Source organism: Eptesicus fuscus, chromosome 15 (genome assembly GCF_027574615.1).
Source record: "Eptesicus fuscus isolate TK198812 chromosome 15, DD_ASM_mEF_20220401, whole genome shotgun sequence".
Classification (NCBI taxonomy): Eukaryota; Metazoa; Chordata; class Mammalia; order Chiroptera; family Vespertilionidae; genus Eptesicus; species Eptesicus fuscus.
In genome coordinates, this window is record NC_072487.1 from 31,497,202 (window position 1) to 31,520,717 (window position 23,516).

General features: G+C 42.7%; 1 long non-coding RNA gene across 1 annotated transcript; it reads right to left on the reverse strand.

Annotated features, from left to right (window-relative positions):
- Positions 1-231: 231 nt before the first annotated feature.
- Positions 232-22,020, reverse strand: LOC129151767 (uncharacterized). Its single transcript, XR_008558405.1, has 3 exons — positions 21,901-22,020; positions 6,058-6,139; positions 232-377 (listed from the first exon to the last, which is right to left on the reverse strand). It is a non-coding gene; the product is annotated as an uncharacterized LOC129151767 (long non-coding RNA).
- Positions 22,021-23,516: the final 1,496 nt, after the last annotated feature.

Consider the following 23,516-nt stretch of genomic DNA (forward strand, 5'->3'; position numbering starts at 1 on the left):
CACTTATAGTAATTTGCCTATAACAAAGCAAATGCTCAACAAATGTAGCTTCTACTATTGTCATTGTTAATGTTATTATTGTTAGGTTCAAATTTGGTTCCCAGGAGTTAATTTTACTCTGTACCTTTGCCCAAAGGTCAGCCATTTCACAATGCTTATTAATGAGCACATAATGGGGGACAGAGAAAATGAATATGTCAGTGATAGTAAATAAATTATATGTGGCCCATACTCACTACTCCTGTACCCATAGCAGACATAAGTAAGCAATGGTGGTATCTTTCCTGTTAAGCCACAGCACAGCCTCAGAATCCTTCCCAACACACTTTCAGGCAGCTCCCAGAGCAGAGATTCAGAGTGAGCACTTGAGATGAAACCTGGTGAAATAGAGTTGTCTCAATTATAACAACACACAGAGGAAAAGTGAGATGAAGTATGTTATGTTTTTTAAAAGATAAAACAATGTTTTTAAAGAAAACAAATGAATTGATTAATGCAATGAGCAGTGTGTTCTGATAGGAGATTCAAGGATTATCAAAGTGTCCTTTTCCCAGGTATTGTTTTGTCATAGTAAAGGAAAATGTTGAGGCTGGTTTAGGGAAAAAGACAATCCAGCAAACCATATGCTGAACACAATGTTTTCAGTAACAGCCACTGAATAATCAGGGAGACATCATGTCCTGCCTCTTAAGTCCTTCACCTTGCTCCTCTAAATGGAAACACAAGTGCCCGAGGATATTTGAAGCATGACAAGCATTGTAGCGAGGGCTGATGTAAAGCTCTGTAAAGAATTTCCATGCCTGATCATGTAACAGATGGCTCCCTACAAGAATCATTTTAATATTAAACAGACAATTCAGGCCTATGAAAAATTCTGCTATAAATCTGTAATTGAAAATGTTAAAAATCTATGCAAAAAGACAAATTTTGCAAAGACTATAAATTTTTACAAGGAACTTCTCATGCATTTCAGAGCTTATGTCAAAAGTAGGCATGTCCTTTTATTATTTCTTTTAGAGTAGATTTAAGATCAAATGGAATGTCTGTAGACTTAAAAAAAATTGTCACCCTGACTGGGTGCCTTAGTTGGTTGGAGCATCATCTCATACGCCAAAAGGTTGCAGGTTCAATTCCTAGTCAGGGGCACATACCTAGGTTGTAGGTTTGATCCCTAGTTGCGGCATATAAGGGAGGCAACCTATCAATGTTTCTCTCTCACATCAATGTTTCTCTCTCTCTCTAAAAATCAATAAATTCATATCATCCTCAAGTAAAGATAAAAAAAATTGTCTTAGTTGGAGAGAAAAAAAGATGTGTAGGGAGGATTGGGATGGGGTGTGTTTTATTTCATTTAATTGATCTTCTCATTTGCTTATTGTCACGGAAAGCCGACCTCATCCCATACTGACCCACAGGCACTCCTTGTCCATCAGTGCCTTGTGGATCAGAGATCTTCTTGCGCACTGTGGATCCAAAGCTCATTCATTTTTGATACTGTCCTTTCTAGGAATCTGGAACCTATGACCTTCTTGCTCTCCCACCATTCCTGTTACTCTGGCAAGGGCCATGAGGGTCAAGGGTTGTAAGGAAATCTTCCTGAGATCCTCAAGTTGTTGGCCGCTGAGAGTTTAGTTCAATGATTAGACACGATTTAGCCCAGTCCTAGTTATTGTTGATATTTATTTTTCATCGCTACCCAATACATTTCCCACCAATTCTTAGCTCAGAGTAAACTCTGATCCCAGCATTTACCCATCTACTTTCTTTGTGGAAAAAAGGGAGATAAGACCTGCCCCACATCCCACATCCCACTCCTAGAGTATGACTCACCCTTCCTGCCTCTATGATACTTCTTCCTTCTGGCACTAGGTAGCTGCTTTAACCCTTGTAGACTCTAGTTTCTCTTAGGTCAGAACTTTTTAAAAAAAATTTAAATAGGTATATTTTTATTTTAACATAATTTTTAGAGAAAAAAATTAACCCATCAAAGCCACAGTCTCATGGATTCTTTATTGCAAAAGATAAAGCTGAGGAAAAGCAAAGTGAATCCATTTATTTTAAAGATGCAAGACAATGTGAAGGGAGGAGACAAGAACAAGGACACAGATGCCTACCTGAGTCAGACTGTGTGGAACCAAAGGATACTTAATGGTCCAAACAAAGAAAGTTTAAGACAATCATCTGGCCTCCACATGCATATGTAAACAGTACATAATAAGACTTCCTCTCTCTCAATCTCTCTCTGTCCTTCTCTTTTCCAGGCCAAAGACTCTTCCTATTCAGACATTGCAAGACATAACTTAGCCAAATTCCATGCTGTTGAGCTAGGCAATATAACCCTTTAGCCCTTTTCCTGCACCATATCAATAAAATCACTTAAGAGTTTATGAGTCAGCTGTGTTTGTCTTCCATGTAATACTCAAGTCCTTTACAGAGCCATGGCAAATAAAAGAATGTACTGAAGTTTTGTTGGCTTTCTTTTTGTTTATTTTAAGTTACTTACTTTATATGTAATGAAAGCAGGAAATATAAATGCACTTTGGGTGTGGTCAGCCCTAGGTGTCCTTTGCTTCCTAAATACAAAGTCTTTTGTTCCCACCATTCACATCTTAGGAGACTCTCAAATCAACATGCCTTTCTTGACTCAGATAGCCTACTGGACATAAATGGTTCCCATCAGGAGCCCTAAATAGAGGAGGGGCCCATCCACATTCTTTGTGGAAAAAAGGTTTAAGTTCTTACATAATAAAACTCCACAAATTTTTACTTTAACAAAGACAGTACTTACTATATGGCAAGATGTGTTTTAAGCACTTCACAAATATAAATCCAATTATTTATTCATTTATTTATTTATTTAAAATATGTTTTTATTGATTTCAGAGAGTGGAAGGGAGGGGAAAAAGAGTTAGAAACATCAATGATGATAAACATCAATGATGAGAAAGAATCATCCATCAGCTGCTTCCTGCAAGCCCCCTAAATCAAGCCTGCAAACTGGGAATCAAACCAAGACCTCTTGTTCATTGATTGATGCTCAACCACTGAGCCACACCAGCAGGGCCAATTCATTTATTTTTTAAATATCCTTAGTAACTCCATGGCTAGGTACATTTTTATATCCCCATTTTATAGATTGGGAAGCTGAGGCACAGAGAAAATAAGTAATGTACCAACAACCTCACAACTAGTGAATGGAAATTTAAACCAGGGTTCATAGGTTCACATGTTTTTCATCACTAGCCTAAGCTTAAAGATGTTTTTGAAAAAGGGCCAGCCCTCAATTGTAGATCTGTATTAACTCTAGAACCTGATGTAGCGGAGTGAAAACAATACCTTTACACCATGAAGTCCTCCAAGGAGAACAGCACAATGTAGTCCTCAAACACATACATATTCACACAGCATATACACACATACACATGCAGGACCTGCCTCATGGGTGAATAACCTATGCAATAATATCACAGGATCCTGCACTTCGAAGGACCCTACACTTAGTTTAGTGCTCTGCTGCAGCTGATTTGAAATTCTTAATAATTTTTGAACAAGGAATCTTGCATTTCATTTTGCACCAGGCTCTTCAAATTATGTAGCCAGTCCAATATACACATACATGAGGGGTCCCTATCATGATTATTAAGGGTAAATTTGTGGCTTTCTATTAGTATATCCCAGATTATTCACCAAAAAACTAGAGTGAATAGATGAAGGGATAGTTCTGAATCTTTAAACTATTTGTGTGCAAGGCACAATAGAACATCTTTGCCAGTGAGCAATCATCCCTGCAATGAAGCATATCTGCTTATTTTATGCCTCTGATGTCATCAGCAGCATACCTTGTAGAGTAATTGAAGGGGCTCAGAACAGCCCTCCCCAAGATGTGCCACTTAGGCATGTGAATAATTTTTAGCTGAAAGCAATCAAGACCCTGTGGGTCCAAAAGAAATGATTACCTCTCCCTTAAAGAAGTGAAATTTGGGGCCTGGCCCATAATAAGTTATTACTAGAAATAACATTTTATGTCTTATCTATATGACAGGGCAAACTTCTAATTACTAAACATTTGCTCTTACTACCCTGCAGTGATCGCCCTCACCTCTGAAGCCCCGAGGCATCTTACCTCATCCCTAGCTCAGAATGCCATACATACCTCATTTTAACTTTCTGTCCCTAAACCTCTTATATGGGGGAGGGAGTCTCTGACTCTCTCACGTGTGTAGGATTCCCATATGTACATTGGTAATTAAATTAGGTTTTCTCTTGTTAATCTGTCTCATATTGACTTAATTATTAGACTAGCCAGAAGAACCTAGGAGAATAGAGAACATTTTCTTCCTTCCCTGCCTATTCTTGAGAGAGGCTGACAGCAGAAATATTCTGTGTTGAGATCACAAAACTTAATTCCCACTACCACTGAGAATTGGCTGGTTCCTCTATTTTGTCTGTAGTTATTTATGCTCCCCCTGAAGGTCAGTATAAATTAACTGTTTAGGAAGCATACAAATTAATAATCCCATCAAGATTAAATTTAGTCCAATCCAATAATTTAAATGGTCCCTGTAGTGAAGTTTAGTCTCTCTAGGAAAAAAAGATGTTTGTGTCTTTAAAAAGCCTATCCTGTTTCCTGCTTGTTTCTCTAAAATGACATCCCTGTGTTTAGTTAGGGGCAAGAGAGCCAGTGCATCTTCGTGAGGGTATGAAGTTGGGCCAGGGAAGAGACACATGCTGCTCTGTGGGTGTGTGCTGGCTAGAGCCCACTTGTGTCTCTGTGATGATGTTCTGTGCCCACCTTTGTAATCCTTGCCCTGCTGTCTTTGAATGCTACATTCTATTACTGATTTGACTCAGTGATGCTGCTGTGTTTTGTGTCTCCTCACTCAGTCCCTGCAGCTCTAGATCTCACTGAACCCCTAGCTGTGTTGTGTCTCAATCTTGTCTTTTGACTTGGCAATTCACCCCAGCACCTCACCCAGCCACGACAGACCCCACAGAATGCCCACTGATTTCAACTCAATATCGGCAACTCATAAGAATTAAGAATAGCTTGGGAATGCTAAACTGTAGGCGCTGCTTTCTCTAACCCTGTTTGTCATGTTTCTGTGACTGTGCCCTGGCTTACCTTTGGGTTTGTCATCACTGGCTTGAAGCATTTCCTCTGCCTTTCAGTGTAAGCCCAGAGAGGACAAAACCAGGACATTTATGTCCAGGTGCAACATTCCCCTTCCCTGTCTCCTTTCCTTCCCTCTCTTCCTATTATTGTCAGGGACTAGATGGGTGGGTTTTTCTCTCAGTTCTATGACATATCTTTTTTCCTTTCTGGCTGCAGATCCATCTTAAGGACAGGCTTAGCCTTGTTATGTAAATGGTACACACAGGATTTTGGAAAAATCCTTTCTCAAGAAAATAACCTGGCTCACAGGGCATTGTCTTGCTGCACAATCCGATTTCCAATGTCAAGAGTTGAATATTACCTCTTCTGTTTGCATACCTTCTGCTTTACTTTCTAATCTCTTCTCAGACAGATGGACACTGAGGCTTATTAGGGTAAAGGTCTTATAACCAGAAAGGCAAACGAGAACACCGTATTAATGTTTAAAATTATTCCTCATGTAAAAACTGTATTCCTCACGATTTGCTCTGCTTAGGAGTACACTAGAACCGTGATGTCTTGTTAGAATAGGTGTTTTCCTCCCCGACAAAGGAAGGCTAGGTGTCAGATCCGTACACTTGCACTTTGTTCCACTTGCTGGTCTTAAATGCACTTCTGGCAGGATTAGAATATAACATCCTCTATAGGCCATTGACTCTTCCTATTGTAAACATATAAGAATCAGTATCAATTGTATTGCTTAGGAATTACATTTGATTATAACAGAAATCCAAAAATAATGGCCTTAAACAAATTAGATGTTTTATATTCTGGTTAATGAAGGAACACTCCTAGCCTGCCCTGCAGTTAGACAGAGCCACATGACTAATTCTGTCCACTGAACTGTATGGGGGAAATGAAGTGTTTTGTTTCTGGGCTGAAGCATAGCAGAGCAGTCATGTCACCTGAGGAGCCTGTGTGTTCCAGATGGTGGAGCCGGGCCCCTTGGGTCCCTGAAAGATGTGTGGATCAGAGCTGCCCCAGTACCTGCAATGGATATGAAGTGAGAAATTAACCTTTGTTGTGTTAAGCCTCTGGTATTTAGAGATTAAATTGTTACTGCAGCATAATCTAGCTTAACCAGACCATTAGAAATGGGAAGGGCATAATGGGGGGATGAGGACATGTATGTAATAACTTAATCAATAGAGAAATTTTAAAAAAATTTTAAAGAAATGGGAAGGGCAAAGGACAAAGGGGATGTGTCATCTTCCTCCTGCTCATGTTTAAGGAGACTTTATGAAGTCTCACTCATTTATATCTGACTAGAGGCCCGGTGCATGAAATTCGTGCATGGAGGAGGGTTGTTCCTCAGCCCAGCCTGTACCCTCTCCAATATGGGACCCCTTGAGGGATGTCCGACTGCCCATTTAGGCCCGATCCCACTGGGCAGTCGGACATCCCTCTCACAATCCAGGACTGCTGGCTCCCAACTGCTTGCCTGCCTGCCTTCCTGATTGCCCCTAACCGCTTCTGCCTGCCAGCCTGATCACCCCCTAACCACTCTGCTGCCAGCCTGTTTGCCCCCAACTTCCCTCCTCTGCCGGCCTGGTCACCCCTAACTTCCCTCTCCTGCAGGGTTGATCACCTCCAACTGCCCTCCCTTGCAGGCTTGGTCCCTCTCAACTGCCCTCCCTTGCAGGCCGGGTGCCTCCCAACTGCCCTCTCCTGCTGGCCATCTTGTGGTGGCCATCTTGTGTCCACATGGGGGCAGGATCTTTGACCACATGGGGGCAGCTATATTGTGTGTTGCAGTGATGATCAATCTGCATATTACTCTTTTATTAGATAGGATAGAGGCCTGGTACAGGGGTGGGGGCCAGCTGGTTTGCCCTGAAGGGCGTCCTGGATCAGGTGGGGGTTCCCTTGGGGCGTGGGGCGGCCTGAGTGAGGGGCCTGTGGTGGTTTGCAGGCCGGCCACGCCCCCTGGCAACCCAAGTGGAGGCCCTGGTATCTGGAATTTATTTTCCTTCTACAATAGAAACTTTGTAGCCTGGAGCGGAGCCAAGCCTACGGCTCCCTCTGAGGCTGGCAGCCATTTGTGTTGGGGTTATAATTGAAACTTTGTTGCCTTAAGGGGGTGGGCCCCACCAGGGTGTGCAGAAAGCTTTGTTTCCCCTGTTGCTGGCGGCAACCCTGGCCTGCTCTCTCAAGCTCCATTCTGCCGCCATTTGTTTGAATTTGTTTACCTTCTATAATTGAAACTTTGTAGCTTGAGTGGAGGCTTAGGCCTGGCAAGGGCAGGTGGAAAGCTTGGCTTCCTCTGTTACCTAGGAAACCTTGTTCTCTGTGGCTGTAGCCATCTTGGTTTGGGTTAATTTTGCATGCTCGCTCTGATTGGATGGTGGGCGTGGCTTGTGGGTGTGTCGGAGGTGTGGTCAATTTGCATATTTGTCTATTATTAGATAGGATTAGCCAGAGCTATGTTACAGAGCCACCCCACTTACATGGAAGGCTAAGAAATATATTTCTTTCTTTTTTTAAAACAACCTCACCTGAGGACATGCTTTTATTAATTTTAGAAAGAAAGGAAGGGAGAGGGAAAGAGAGTGAAACATCAATGTGTGAGTGAACATCCTAGAACCTCCTGCATGTGCCCAACCAGGGATCAAATTCGAAATCTGAGTATGTGCCCTGAATCTAACCAGAGACCTTTCAGTGTAAGGGATAATGCTTCAACCAACTGAGCCACATGGGCAAGGGCAGTAATATATTTCTTAACTTGACATATGCTGCATCTAATAATATCAAATTTTGTTATTAAGGAAAAATAGGATAGTTTTTTGGGTAGTCAGCTAGTGCTATTTGCCATAGTTATCCCTTTGGTTACCCATCATTCAGACACACAGTAATGTAGAAATAAGACTGGTACTAGCTCACAAAAGCCAATAGTTAAAATTTCTGAAATTTTGTGTTTATGGTTAGATACAGTCATTATTAAGAATTAAATTTGCATAGACTTAGAATTAAATTAAAAGCAAAGGGAACACATACTAAAAACGTATTAGTTTCCTAACTATTTTACTACATTTTGCTAATACTGGTGCTCTGTAAGTTTACATCTATTATATGATATGGTGATAACACTTTAAAATATGATACAGCACATTTGTTCTAATTCTGCCCTCAATAATATTCTGATGTTATCTTGAAATCAGCCACAGTGGGAGTATTTACACCATGGTAATGAGCAAGTACTATAAATCAGGGCTTAATTTACTGTTTCATTGATTGTATAGACTTAAAAATGATAAAATATTACTAATGCAAATTATACTTAAAAGTATTTTGTGATAATAGCCTTGCATTGTAAACAACACCAAAAACTGAGGACATTTTCTTTCAGTATTTGAAAACTTGCAGTATTTGAAACTTGGTCACATCACTGATGAACAAGTGGAATTCTGGCAACCATCTTTATTACTTGAATTTCATTTTACTCAGTAACACAAACATAGCAACCAGCTTTTATGTCTACATGTTAGAACTACACTAATTTGTCAACAGCTTTGTCAAAAAAAAAAAGCATTCTGTGAGAATCAATTGGTTATAAGGAATTTACAATAAATAATATTACATATTATTTGTAAATTACATGCTACACACCCTTTATATCAATAGCAAGGACTGTCTATCTTGCCATGGGATAACTTCCTTGGTTGGCCATTCTAGCTGAGCCTGGATATTCTCTCTGGGATGACTTCCCAGGATCCTTGTTCCCCATTTATGGGGTTCTTCACTCTGATGTGGTTTGGTAAATGGACCATCCCTTGGATTACAATACTCTCAAAGCCAACTTCCTATTGGTATAGTTTTAGGGACCAGGGACTGGTATTAAGGGTTTATTAGCCATAGGGTTTATTAGACATAGGCTGTTTCAGGCACATCTTGGAGGAATAAAAGTACTTTGGAAATACAGTTCTTGGTGAACAGTATAGTTTTGCTCTATTTGCTTCTGGTAAAGTCCAAGTTTAAGAAAACTTGTCTAGAAGTAGATTTTAAGCCTGAGGCATCTTCTCCTTTAATTACAGGTCTCTCTACTCTGTTTATCTCCCTGCCCTGGGCTCAATAGCTGTTGCTTTAAGACTGTCCACAGGCTCAGACAGGAAGGAAAAGTCCTTGATCCCATCACTGCCAGAAGGCTTTGTGACTCTTTCCAAGGCAGCACCAGTATCTAGGCTACTGTTTGTTTATCACTATTAACAACTGCTTCAAGGTTGAAGAACAGAATAGTTGGCTTCAGGACTACCTTCACCCTAATGTGTAGACTACATATAGGTGAGGAAAGATTCCCTTGGAAAAATTGTGATTCCTTCCTTTTCTGCTTGCAGCCTGAGTAGCTCTAGTCTGATGTCATCTCTTCAGTAGGAGTTTGCTGAAAGTGGTAGAGGTATCATATGACAATATATATAGTGTTAGCTATAATTTATCCTAGTCCTACAGCTTTAGCCCATTGCTTGCATTCCAAGTAATGCAGGCAATGATGGCCTCAAATATTCTGCTGGTATATAACAAAGATCACAAGTTTTCCAGTTCAAAATAATCCCAGTCCTTATTGCCAAGGTACCATTTCTACCAGCAAATCAATTATACACTTTAGGATTGCTTAAAGCATCCTACTTTTAGATACCAAATTCTGTTATCAGAAGTTATGTATCCAGCTTTGAATCATAGGAAATTAAAAACCAGTAGCAAAAACATATTAATAATTTTTTTCTATAAAAAGCCTAGATACAGTAACACAGGGCTGGTATGACAGCTCCACAACTGTACCAGGTGGACTTCAGCGTTTTATCCACCATCCAGAGGGGGAGAGGCAGAGGACAGAGGGTGCATACAGTATTGATCTAGTCTCCTTTTAACGGAGCTTTACTAAAAGCCCTATGTGTAAAATAATAGTAATAATAGTATGTAATAATAGTAATTTCTGGTAAAATGGATAAAGATATCACCACAAATGGAAATCTGACAAAGCTACACAGACATATTAAGTTCGATTTTTTTTCTACAACTATAATTATCTTTTTATTAAAACTGGAATAATTTATAAAGAAGCTCTCTGGGTCAGTTGTCAAGGGTAACACTAATGTCAAATTTTGGACATTGGTAACCACAGTAGAACTTTCATAAGGGTTATAAAAATGATAATTATCTATTGCTAAGAGACCCACCTCAACTTTACAGTTCTATAGCAATCTCTGCATTTTATAAATTCAAAAGGACTTCCCAGCTTGGGTCCAGTAATTTCATTTTCTCTAAAATATCAGTGTAATCATATAAGAGAGAAAAAGACCCCAAGAGAAGTTCTCTTGCTATTAGCAGTAACATATATAAAACTCTTCTTAGGAAACGACCATTAATCATGTAATTGGAAAGAGTCCTGCAAAGTCATTTATACCATCTTGGACAGACAAATGAGCATTCTAACCTTAAAAATATATCCAAAGAAGATTTAAATTGTTTTGTTGGCTTAATTATTATGGGCACTGCCTTGGAGTTATGTTAAAAAGCATTGATGAGTCTAGTTTTTTTAAGAGGTATTTATTGAGCATGTATGTGCTTATAACACTGTAGAATAATCAAAGCAATGTGAGATATTGTCTTTGGAACAATGACAATGTAATCTAATCTATATATATAAAAGCCCAGCGACCGTTATGGCAAAACGAACAGAACGACTGGTGGCTGTGATGCGCACTGCAGCAGCCAACCAGCCTGATCCGGGCCCTGATCGCCCACCCTCTCATCAGCCCAGGCCCCAATTGGCCCCCAACACCCCTAATGGGGCAGGGCCAGCCGGCCAACCGCCTTGGCTAGCAGAAATTTGAGGTCTGGGGACCTTAGAGGTGCTCAGTCTTGGGCAGCTGTGCGGTCAAAGCCCTCCTTTGGTGGAATTGGACCCAGATTCAGGAATGGAGTGGGGAGGCTTACCTGGTGACCACCACAGTCCCCGCAGGTCACGCACAGCAGCCGGGTGTCTGGCCCCTGTCGGAGCAGCAGCAGGAATAGGGGCGGCAGAGCACAGGGGCAGCAGCGCCCAGGAGCCAGGAGGCGCAAGGCCTGACCCAGGAGCTTACCCTGCCTGCTGGGCCCAGCAGCACCAACAGGTGGGCTATGGTGCGCATCGAGGTGCTGGGTTTGCACAGCCAACCAGATGGGAACCGAGCTGGGAGGGCGAGGCCCCACTCCAGCCAGAGCCCCGAGCAGCGTGGGCAGGGCCGGAGCTGGATACACTGGTGAAGTGGGCAGGGATGAAAACCAAACACCTTTTCAGCCTTGGCCTTGGAATTCTGTGGACAACCAGTGTACTGGCTACCATTGAGTCAGAGGTCAGCCCCCTTCAAGAGAGAGGACGTGGCAGAAAGTGGCAAGGCCATCTTTGGGAAACACAGCTGCCATGGTATTCAGTAACTATGAACAGATAATAATCTTTGGTCTGTGTTCTACAGAAGAGGAAGCTGAGACTCAAAGAAGGGAGCCTTCTGCAACACCTCACCCACTTTTCATACCTGACCCTGTACAGCATTGTTTTTGTTGAAAGTAGAGTATCCAAAATGTTTTTAGATCTTTGCTATTATAGGCAGAAAAGAATTTAGCACAGGGAATTGGTGCTTGGGAAATCATTGAAAAGCTGGAGGAGTGGGTAGTAGGCTGGGCCCCCAGGAAAGACTCCCTGACCAGCAGGAGGAGCTGCCCCCTCAGCCACAACTGAATTCTAGGACACTCTGGCCCAGCTGTGACCTGGGGATTGGGAAACTGCTGCCCCCACAAATGCCTCCCAGCTCCCACAAAACAGGTTACTGGGCACTGCCTCTGCCACAACTGCCTATGCACAGCCTGGATTCTGCTGCAGAAAACCTCCATATCTCTGCAAACATGATCACCAGCAGCAAACAGCCCAAACTGCGGGAAGATGCCTCTGCCCCACTTCTGCCTTCAAAATATTGTGCAAGCGCATCCAATCTGCAGATATGAATTCATATCCAGAAACCTAGTTACAGAGGAGTTTGGGCAATTTCAGACTTTCATCTAGGGGTGAAATTTTGACAATGTACCTCATGTGCCTGGTATTGATAAAAATGGGGCCCGGCTGGTGGGGCTCAGTGGTTGAGCATCGATCTATGAACTAGGGAGTCACAATTTGATTCCTGGTCAGGTTTCAGGCTCAATCCTCAGTAGGGGGGTGCAGGAGGCAGCTGATTAATGATTCTTTCTCATCATTGATGTTTCTATCTATCCCTCTCCCTCTGAAATCAGTAAATATTTTTTTAAATGTGGTCATTCTGTATATATGTGTTATAGCAAGTTTTCTCCTTCATAATTCACTAATGTCTTTCCTGTTAAAACCATACTTATATAACATTATTTATTTATCATTCATTTTAATTAATCTCAGAGAGAAGAAGGGAGAGAGAAACATTGATGTGAGAGAGAAACATTGTGCCATTGTTTCCCACACTCACTGGACTGGGAATTGAATCTGCAACCTGGGCATGTGCCCTGACTGGCAATTGATCCACCACTTTCTGGTGTATGGGACAATGCTATGCTGGTACTCTGACCCCAAATTCCAACCTCCAGAACTGTGAGAAAAATACATTTCTGTTGTTTAAGCCACACAAATTTATGATATTTTATTATGGCTGTCTGAGCTGACTAATCTATATATATAAAATCCTAAGTGACCGAACAACTGGTCAACCAGTTGCTATGACGCACACTGACCACCAGGGGGAAGATGCTCAATGCAGGAGCTACCAGGGGGCAGATGCTGACTGCAGGAGTGGTCACGGCGCTCCCACAGCCAACCTCCCATGGCTGGCCAACCTCCCACGGTCCCTTCCCCCAGTCTGCCAGCTTCGATCAGGCCAATTGGGGCTGGCCAGGAGGAGGGACTGCCAGAGGTTGGCCATCCATGGGAGGTTGGCTGTGGGAGCATACTGACCACCCAGCCGGCCTGTGGGAGGGACCTCAACCATGCACGAATTTGTGCACCGGGCCTCTAGTTTAAGAGATAAAAACATTGCAATGGAGGAATTTTCCATGGTGTTAAATGGCTGAAAAGAGATGCCTAGAGGAGGGAGACTATGTTGGGTTTGATAATCATTATTTGGATAATGAATCCCAGGATGGAGAGCATTCCCATACATCCAGTTATTTTATCAAATTCTCCCTGTTTTTCATTCTGGACACTTCTCTCACCCCTGCGTCCACTCTATCCTCTTTGATGTTGTCCCCACTTCTCCAGTCAAACACCAGTTTTCAGCAATTTATACTCAACATTGTGAGAGAATGATCTTTAAAATGTAGACATAATGGCTTTTCCCAGGGCTGAGATTAGGGTGAGTTGAGTAAAGCACCCACCTTGGGTGCAAAATTTAAGAGCCTCCAGAAAATTTAGTAATCAAGATAACTAACATTCTAATGAAAAAGTTTTGCAAAGTTAAAATCAGTCCATAATGAACAATCAATGATGAACAAAATGTCAACATTTTAAATAAAAACTGGATCCGACAGTGCCATGCTAAGTCATATTGGAGTCTGAGACAAAAGTAAAAATGTGTGCCCCTAGATACATGTATTTATGTATTTTTTAAATGGTTGTTTTCTTAGAACATTAAGAAAACTTAAAAAATATTGGAAAGTTATAAAGAAGGCATATTAAAACTCACAACATTATTATTTTAAGTTTAAATATTTTAATTATATCAACAACAAATCTATAATAATAAAAGCATAATATGCAAATAGACCAAATGGTCAAACATTAGAACGACCGACCGTCTGGATGACCTTCTGGACAAAGCTGGGGCTGCAAGGATGGCCAAGGCAGCCAGGGCTGTGAGGGCAGCCTACGCTTGCACGCATTTCGTGCATCGGGCCTCTTGATTATTATAATTTCATTGTCCTTGCTTTGATGAATACAAACTTACCAATTCAGTAATATTTTTATATCTATTTCTTTCCACAATGTCTTTGTTCATATTACTACCTTTGCCTGGAATATCCTTGCCCAAATGTATGCCTAGTAAATGGTTATACATTTTCCAAAAATAAGCTTTTCATGAACCACGCTCTCCTACCTGCTATCCTCAGGCAGAATTGACCACTCTTCCTTTGTGCTTTTCACTGTAGCCTGTATTTACCTCAGTCAAAGCACCAGTAACACTTCAGGTGTATGTATTTTATTATTTGTCTTCCACTAGAATAGGGGACCTATGCTAGTTGCCTGCCTAGGCTCTTATTCATTGTTGAATCCACAGTGACTATTACAATGTCTATGACTCTATAGAAATTTAATATTTGTTGAGTGACTGAATTAATGAGCAAACAAGGGTGAAAATGTGTTGTGTGTTCAAAGAAAAAGAAGTAGAAAAGCTTTATTGGAAGTTAGAAGATAAAGCCAACATTTATGTTTAAATAGCCAACATACATAGTATATTACTACAAAATATCCAAGTCATTCAATGTAATTGATTGATTAGTTGTTTAATTGAATTATACTTAATTGTGTGGTACACTACCATTTTAACAAGCCTAATCTCTTTGCCCTCTGTTGAAACGGGAGAACTTCAGGCAGAGATGAAATGAAAGTCTATTGAAATAGTTTGTGTCTAATATGATAGAGGCCTATAAAAAGGTGGTAGAAGAAAACAAGGACAGCATAGTCTGAATGGGAAAATTATAAATAAGTATTCCATTGTATTTGATAACTAGAAGGTGGGATGCCATGTGAATAATTTATACCCCACTGCAGTCTTTCTGAGATTTTACGTAGCTAAATCTTCAAACATCGTTCAGAGCCAAGGTCTTTGTTTACACCCAGTTCCATTTTATCCATTAAGCAATAAGGTGCCATGGCTAGGGTCCATAAGGTTTTCAAGGTCCTATAAAAATGTTTCAGACATTACCAAAAAAAAAAATACTGATTTCAAATCAAATAAAGAAAACTGCAATATTAAAATTAGCAAGTGTTTATTTAAATCTACAAAACAATGTTTGAAACTTAAAAAATATTTTATTGGACTCTGGTTGGTTAGAGTGTCATCTCAATATGCCAATGTTATAGATTAGATCTCTGTTCAGGGTACAAACGAAAAGCAACCAATGAATGCATATATAAGTGGGATAACAAATCAGTGTTTCTCTCTCTCTCTCTCTCTCTCTCTCTCTCTCTCTCTCTCTCTCTCTCTCTTTCTCCTTTCTCCTCTCCCTTTGTCTCTCTCTCTAAAAATCAATAACAAAATTTTTTATTGGTTCCACAAAATGCAAAGAAGGTAGCATCATTGAACTTAACTAGTGTTTAATTAAATGTCTCTAAATTGTGGCATTAGGTTAAGTAGTTGTAAATTCAACTCAGCTATTCTGTATATACTAGAGGCCTGGTGCATGAAATTCGTGCACGGGGGGGGGGGTGTCCCTCAGCCCAGCCTGCACCCTCTCCAATCTGGGACCCCTTGAGAGATGTCCAAGGCAGTCAGACATCCCTCTCACAATCCAGGACTGCTGGCTCCCAACTGCTCGCCTGCCTGCCTTCCTGATTGCCCCTAACCGTTTCTGCCTGCCAGCCTGATCACTCCCTAACCACTCCCACGCCAGCCTGATTGATGCCTAACTGCTCCCTAACTGCCCTCCCCTGCAGGCCTGGTCACCCCTAACTGCCCTCCCCTGTAGGCTTGATTGCCTCCAACTGCCCTCCTTTGCAGGCCTGGTCCCTCCCAACTGCCCTCCCCTGATGGCCATCTTGTGGTAGCCATCTTGTGTCCACATCTGGGCAGCCATCTTTGACCACATGGGGGCAGCCATCTTGTGTGTTGGAGTGATGGTCAATTTGCATATTACTCTTTTATTAGATAGGACTAGCGTTCCCGTTGCAGGAAAAATCCTGCAATAGGGTTTCCTGCGGCACTCTACCCCGCCCCGCCTGCTCTCCTCCCTTGTCCCCCGGCCCGCCTTCTCCGCCAGCCCGCCCCGCTCTCCTTCCTTTGCCCCCGGCCCCGCCTCCGCTCCTCCCTTCTCCTCCCCCCAGCTTGCTTGCTTCTCCGCAGCTTTGCTCCCTTCTGCATCTCTTGGCTTCTTTCTACGCTGTCTTGATATGCAAATTAGCCGCCATCTTTGTTGGGGTAATTTGCATACTCGTCCTGATTGGTTGGTGGGTGTGGCTTGGCTGGTGGGCGTGGCTTGGGCGTAGCGAAGGTGCTGTCAATTTGCATATTTGTCTATTATTAGGTAGGATAGAGGCCTGGTGAATGGGTGGGGGCCAGCTGGTTTGCCCCGAAGGGTGTCCCGGATCAGGGTGGGGTTCCCTTGGGGCATGGGGTGGCCTGTGTGAGGGGCCAGTGGTGGTTTTCAGGCCGGCCACACCCCCCAGCGACCCAAGCAGAGGCCCTGGTATCTGGGGTTTATGTATCTTCTATAATTGAAACTTTGTAGCCTTGAGCTGAGCCAAGCCTCCTGCTTGCTCCGTGGCCGCAGCCATTTTTGTTGGGATTTATTTATCTTCTATAATTGAAATTTTGTAGCCTTGAGCAGAGGCCAAGTCAGGCCAGGGCTGCGGAAGCTTGGCTTCCTCCATCGCCAGGGGCAACTCAAGCCTCCTGATCTCTCCAGCTCCGTGGCTGCCGCCATTTTTGTTGGGATTTATTTATCTTCTATCATTGAAACTTTGTAGCATTGAGTGGAGTCCAGGGCCGGCCAGGGTGTGCGGAAAGCTTGGCTTCCTCTATTGCCGGGGAAACCCAAGTCTCCTGCTCCCTCCGTGTCCGCAACCATCTTGGTTGGGTTAATTTGTATACTCACTCCTGATTGGCTGGTGGCCGTGGCTTGTGTGTATAGCAGAGGTATGGTCAATTTGCATTTTACTCTTTTATTAGATAGTATTACATTAACAGTGGAATGTGAGTGCATGTGAGTCAATGCCTATAGGAAATGGCTACAATTACAATGGTTTCTTAGCATCTGAAACTGAACCCTAAATAAGAACTTGACATGAAATACCATATTCTTAATCTATTTTTTTCAGTTAATACTGTGTTAATTTCATTAAAAGATTTAAAAACATATTTCAATTAAAACAAGTGCTATTAATGGAGTATCTAGTCAGTAATTTGGAGATGATGAGGTGATTTTATCTACATATGCTTATAAACTACTAGTAGCCCATTTGCAGGAAAAATCCTGCAAGCGGCTGCTGCGGCCGCATGCGCTGCCGCTGCCGCCGCTGTTGCGGCTTCCGCGCCTGCGCCCGCGCCGCTGCCACCCGCCCCGCTCTGCCCCACTCCGCCCCGCCCCGCCCCGCCCGGGCTTTCCCTCTGGCAGCCATCTTGCTTTCCGCTTTTCCTCCCTCTTCCTTCTAAGTTGTCTTCAGTCTTCACTCCTCCCTCCCTCAGCGTATGCAAATTAACCGCCATCTTTGTTGGGTAATTTGCATACTCGCCCTGATTGGCTGGTGGGCGTGGCTTGGACGTAGTGAAGGTGCGGTCAATTTGCATATTACTATTTTATTAGGTAGGATACTCTGCTTTTACCCCAATGAGAATGGGGAAGCTGGTTTTGGATATAATGGATAGCAAGTATACTTAAGTTGAATTTAGTCACTGAATAACAGAATGGTTCATAGGGTCATTAACTAAAAAGCTGGCTCTTTAAATTACATAAATTACTACACTTGTGCCATTTTTAGAAACTTGTTCTTTTTTTTAAATTTATTGTTTAAAGTATTACAGATAGTAGTGCATATGTCTCCTTTTTTCCCCAATGACCTTCCCCCGTCCTCCCCTACCCCCCGGCACATGCCCTTACCCCACACCCCCCAGTATCTTGTGTACATTGGTTATGCTTATATGCAAGCATACAAGTCCTTAGGTTGAGGACTCCCTACTTAACCATGTAACGAATTAATTTACAGAGCACTGATCTTATCCAAACATAGTTGATTTCTCTCTCTGGCAGTGGCATGCATAGATGATAGGGTAGTATTGTGAGCATCACCCTCTCATTTGTAAAAGCCTGGGTCCTACCTGTGATAGCTTAGCAGGTGTGATTGTTACATTGGTGGATGCTAAAGATGACTTGTGTTATAATTCTACTAGAGGCCCAGTGCATGAAGATTCATGCACTTGGGTGCGTCCCTCAGCCCAACCACCCTCTCACAATCCGGAACCCCTCGGGTAGGGTCCCAAGGCCTGGCCTGAGATCAGGGCCTATCGGGTCTTTCCTTCCCAGGTCTGCAGGAAGCTGGCCCCACCCCTGCCTCTGCCACTGCTTGCCATCTGTGCAGCACTGCCTCCCCTACCCTGCCACCGGCGGCCTCCCTCTGCAGGCGACAGGCTGGGGTGCAATGGATTGGCTGGCCTGGGCCTCCCTCTTTCTTTGCTGAGGGGTGGGGCCAGCCATGCAAGGGGCTGTCTGCCTACCTGATTGCCCCTAAGCGCTAGCCTACCTGCCTGATCACCCCTAACCACTGGTCTGCCTACATGATCACCCCTATCCACTCTGCCTGCCTGCCTGATTGCCCCTAACAGCTTGCTTGGGGGTGGGGCCAGCCCAGTGAGGGTCTGTCTGCCTACCTGATCACCCCTACCACTGGTCTGCCTACATGATCACCCCTATCCACTCTGCCTGCCTGCCTGATTGCCCATAACAGCTTGCTTGGGGGCGGGGCCAGCCCAGTGAGGATCTGTCTGCCTACCTGATCACCCCTACCACTGGTCTGCCTACCTGATCTCCCCTAACTACTTGCCTGCCTAAATGATCACCCCTATCCACTCTGCCTGCCTGCCTGATTGCCCCTAACAACTTGCTTGGGGGCGGGGCCAGCCAAGTGAGGGTCTGTCTGCCTACCTGATCACCCCTACTGCTGGTCTGCCTACCTGATCTCCCCTAACCACTTGCCTGCCTATCTGATCACCCCTAACCACTGCTCTGCCTACCTAATCACCCCTAACCCCTCTGCCTGCCTGATTGCCCCTAACCGCTTGCTTGGGGGCGGGGCCAGCACTGACTTTCAGTTGGTCAGCCTCTGGTTGTCGCAGGAGCCGACCGCTAGTTGCCTGCCATCCGTCGCAGGCTCTCTGCTTTTGTTCAAGGCCAGAAAAGCCTCCTGTGGAGGCTTTTCCAGCCTTGGGCTCGGCCGCACCACAGTGGCCCGGATCGCAGGAGCCGACTGCCAGTTGCCTGCCATCCGTCGCACCCCAGCGTCGCCAATCGGCCACCCTGGCCACCCCGAGTCCCGCCCCCTGCGCCTCCACTGGCCCAATCGTGGGCATAGCGGAGTGATGGTAATTTACATATTACTCTATTATTAGATAGGATTAGTGTGGACCAATGTCTGCAGTAACTAAAGGCACATCTGGAACTGACTACTCAGACACCATTTTACAGATAAGTAAACTATCTCTCAGCAACTTTACCTGGCTGACTAGGAAAATGGAAGTTTAATTCATAGGAAAGGGAATGGTCTTTGCTGATTTTCCTTCCATGGAGTGGATTCAAGGAGGTTTAACTCAGGAAATAACGTAATTTGAAATTTGAATAATTTAATTCTGGCTTTCTCTACTGAGTCAATTGAACCAAGTTATTCCTAGATAATAAATCACCAGAAATACTCATTTGCTTGGCTTACCCTGTGCTGCCCCCACAAAAAGCTTACATTTTCCTAAAATTCCTACAAATGATTGACAGAGACTATTTCCTCAACCTCTGAATGCTACAAGACATATGCTTTTTTTATTTTCTCTTCCTTGTACAGATTAAACATCCAAGGTGGGTGATTTCCCCAGGGTCACATGGTTCTTGAGTGCTAAAGCTTTCACTACATGTTACATTTTGTGTCTCTGGTCAAAGGATTTTTTCCACCTGGGTCTCCATATACCCATGGCTCTTTCTTAATTCAAATTCTGAAAAGGCCGAGTAGAACTGTTAATGCTCACATTCAACAAAAACATCTGTTCTAGGCAGTTGCTGACTGACTAGTAATATTCATCTTCTCTGCCAGATCTAAATTAAACCTGGGAGAATTTCCACATTTGCCAGTAAACTATTAAAGTTTCCATATTGGAGTGTTTTCCAGAGAAAAGAAATAGCTCACATATCTCTTCTTAACGCCTATAAAGAAAATTGCCCCCAAAAGGTAAACTGTGACTTCTTGTGGGCGGGAAAGAGGATTTCACAAAAAGTGGACTCACTCTTGCTTTGTCTAAGAAGTTAATTCCTTTCCCACCTCCAAATCTGGCAGCAATGTATGCGAATCTTATATAATAAAAGCCTAATATGCAAATTGACCGAATGGGGGAATGGCTGGTCATTATGATGGGCATTGACCGCCAGGGGGCAGACGCTCAAACAGGAGCTGCCCCTAGTCTGCAGTTCCCAGGCCAGCCAAGGCAGGTGCCAGCAGGGGCCCCTGATTGCCCTGCTGGTCGCCCCACACAGGGAGGCGACTGGCGACGGTGGCGGGGCAATCAGAGGGCGGGGTTGGCGATCGGGTGGTGCCAGGCCGGTCATAGCGGGTGCCAGCAGGGGCTCCCCGATCGCCCTGTGGGTCGCCTTGCAGATTGGCCCTGATTGCCATCCAGGCCTAGGGACCCTACCCATGCAAGAATTTTGTGCATCGGGACTCTAGTATCCACATGTTCTGCCTCCCTCATTACCATGGGTGAACTGAACATCCAAGTTCAGCCATTACACTTGTGCACAGAATCCCATCCTTGTTCTTCTTCTGGTCCTCTTTTCTGCTTGTATTATCAAAATTTTCCTCTCTCCTGGTCCTTCACATTAGCATACATAGATGCTACAATATCTCCCATTAAATAAAAATCTCCCACCCTTTCCTCAATTTCATATTCTCTCTAGCCATGTCCCATTTTTTGCTACCTTCTTTATTGTGAAATTTCTCCAAAGGGTTGCCTAAAGTTCTTGTTTTCATTTCTTCACCTTTTATCTCTCCTCAGCCCACACCAAGCAGATTGCCATCAGTACAATTCTGCTGAAACCCATCTTACAGAGGTCACCAGTGTTAGGGTGACCATCTGTTCTTATTTGCCAAGGACAGTCCCAATTTACACTAATATTTTGGCAGAATTATTGATAACTTTAATTTCACTTTTTAAAAAAATCATAGTTTGGACTATAAATTACATGGGTTATAAATCATTACACCAATGACCTCCATCTTGTAAATTTTACTGGTTACTTCTCTGTGCTATTTTTCTCAACATACTGGCTGAGCTCTTCATTGACCTCTAAGTGTTGGCACACTGCCAGGCTTTCAAATCACCTTTCACCTCTCCTCATTTCTCCTCTCATCTCTACCCATATTCTCTCCATAAGTCATCTCATCCACTCCCATAGCTTTGAATATTACCATCTTTGAATGGTTCACATATTTATATCTCCATCTCTGACATCTACCCTGAACTCTAAACTCACATTCATTGCCTATTTGGTAGTTGCACTTGCTTGTCTAATAGGCATCTCGAATTTAGCATATCCAATACAGAACTTTCAATTCCCTTCCATCCTTTACCTATTTTTCCTTAGGGCTTTTACTCTAAATAAATCACATCACCATTATCTCAGTTACAAGACTAGAAAAAAAACTATGCTTCATCCTCTTATTACTCTATTTTCTTCAAAACCCATAACCAATCTTCAGCAAGTTTTATTGACTATATCAAAACCTATCATCAACCTTACTGCTTTCCATCTCTCTCACCATATGCATCATCCAAGTCAGGCTGTGTTCTTACCAGCACTTCCCATGGATTTCCTGCTTCTATTCTTGCTTTTCTGTCACATATCAGGTTATGTTCCTCTTCCAATTGAACATTCCATCGACTTTCTATAGAATAGTAAGAATAAAATCTAGACTTCTGCCCACTACTTCAAAAGCTCTGGTTGCCTCCATTTCTTTAAACTTATAGATTAGGATTCTCTTCCTTGTTTTCTCTGCTGTATCACAATGGCCTTTGTGCTGTAGAATAAACAAGCCAAGTGTCTTCCTGCTTCAGGAATTTTGACCTCAAAGGTTCCTCCACCTGGGGCGTTCTTCCTCTGTGCCTCCTAATGGCTTTGCTTCCTCACTTCATTCAGGTTTGAAACCCTACTTAATGTAGCATACCCATCACTCTCCATCTCTTTACACTGCTTCATTTTTCTTTCTAGCTCTTATCACCACTGAAAATTGTACTGCCTTTGAGTATGTTTATTTTCTATCCCCTCCAATATAAATTCAGAAAATAGAACAAGGATTTTCTCTTTCTTGTTTATCCCTAAATCCATAGTGTCTAGTTTAGTATCGCCATACAGTAGACGCTTAATAAATATTTGCTGAAGGAATGAATGAATCAGTTCACAAATGAGTGAATTCAGAATTCTGAATACTCCTGACCTCATCAAATGTCTATTCCCCTTTATACTTGTTGAATATTGATCCCATTATATGTAATTTTTTAGACCTGACTAGGTGACGGATATTCCCATAGGCTGTAAACTCTCAAAAGGCAACAGTTGAAGTGGCTGATTCATCAAATTTAGCCTCTAAAGAGCTACATATCTGAGTGCCTAACTTTCTTGTATCCTTTTTACAGTCCTCTACCAGTTGAGCTATTAAAGGCCCCACTTGTTCCTTTTAGACATGTAGACATTTCCATATCTGTAAAGACCACAATGGAACAGCCCTGAATTCTCTTCATTGCTGGTTTCTTACTCAATCGCCACATATATTTGAATTTGGTTTCACATCTGACTCTAAACCTACCTTTAGGTGAGGGTCGGGGTGAGAGAGAGAAATATATGTATAATTTCCTAGCTCCCAAGAGAATGAAAATATATTGAAATTGTCAGAAGAATAACAGAATAGCCAAAAGTATATAGTAAATTAGTTATTTGTGGAAAAAATAGGCATTATCATCTTTTACCAGTAGAAATATCTACTATGACTACATCTGAGCAATTAGTATTTCCTCTTAAATTTTCACTTTGTGACTCCCTCAGGCTAGTGAACTTTAATTTGCCAGTGTACCTTGTTCTTTTAGTGGTCTACATGAGCATGTTCTTGTTCTGAAAGCCTCAGACCCAGTAGTGGCTCTTTAGCTGGCATTTCAGCTGGAACAAATGAAGCTCTTTGTTAATTGTGTGGAGTAACCTGGGCACATGCAGAGTTTAAAATGCTCCATAATATTTTAAATATTATAAGCCAAGAGCTATCTAAATTACAGTATAAATAAGGTTTGTGGTGACAAAATATTTTAGTACAAGGACATCAATTCAACTGAAGAAGGCACAGATATCAAGGTTTACCGTGGCCTAGATGAAATACCCTTGAAGACTACCAGCTCTTGCCCTGATTCTACATTCCCTAAAG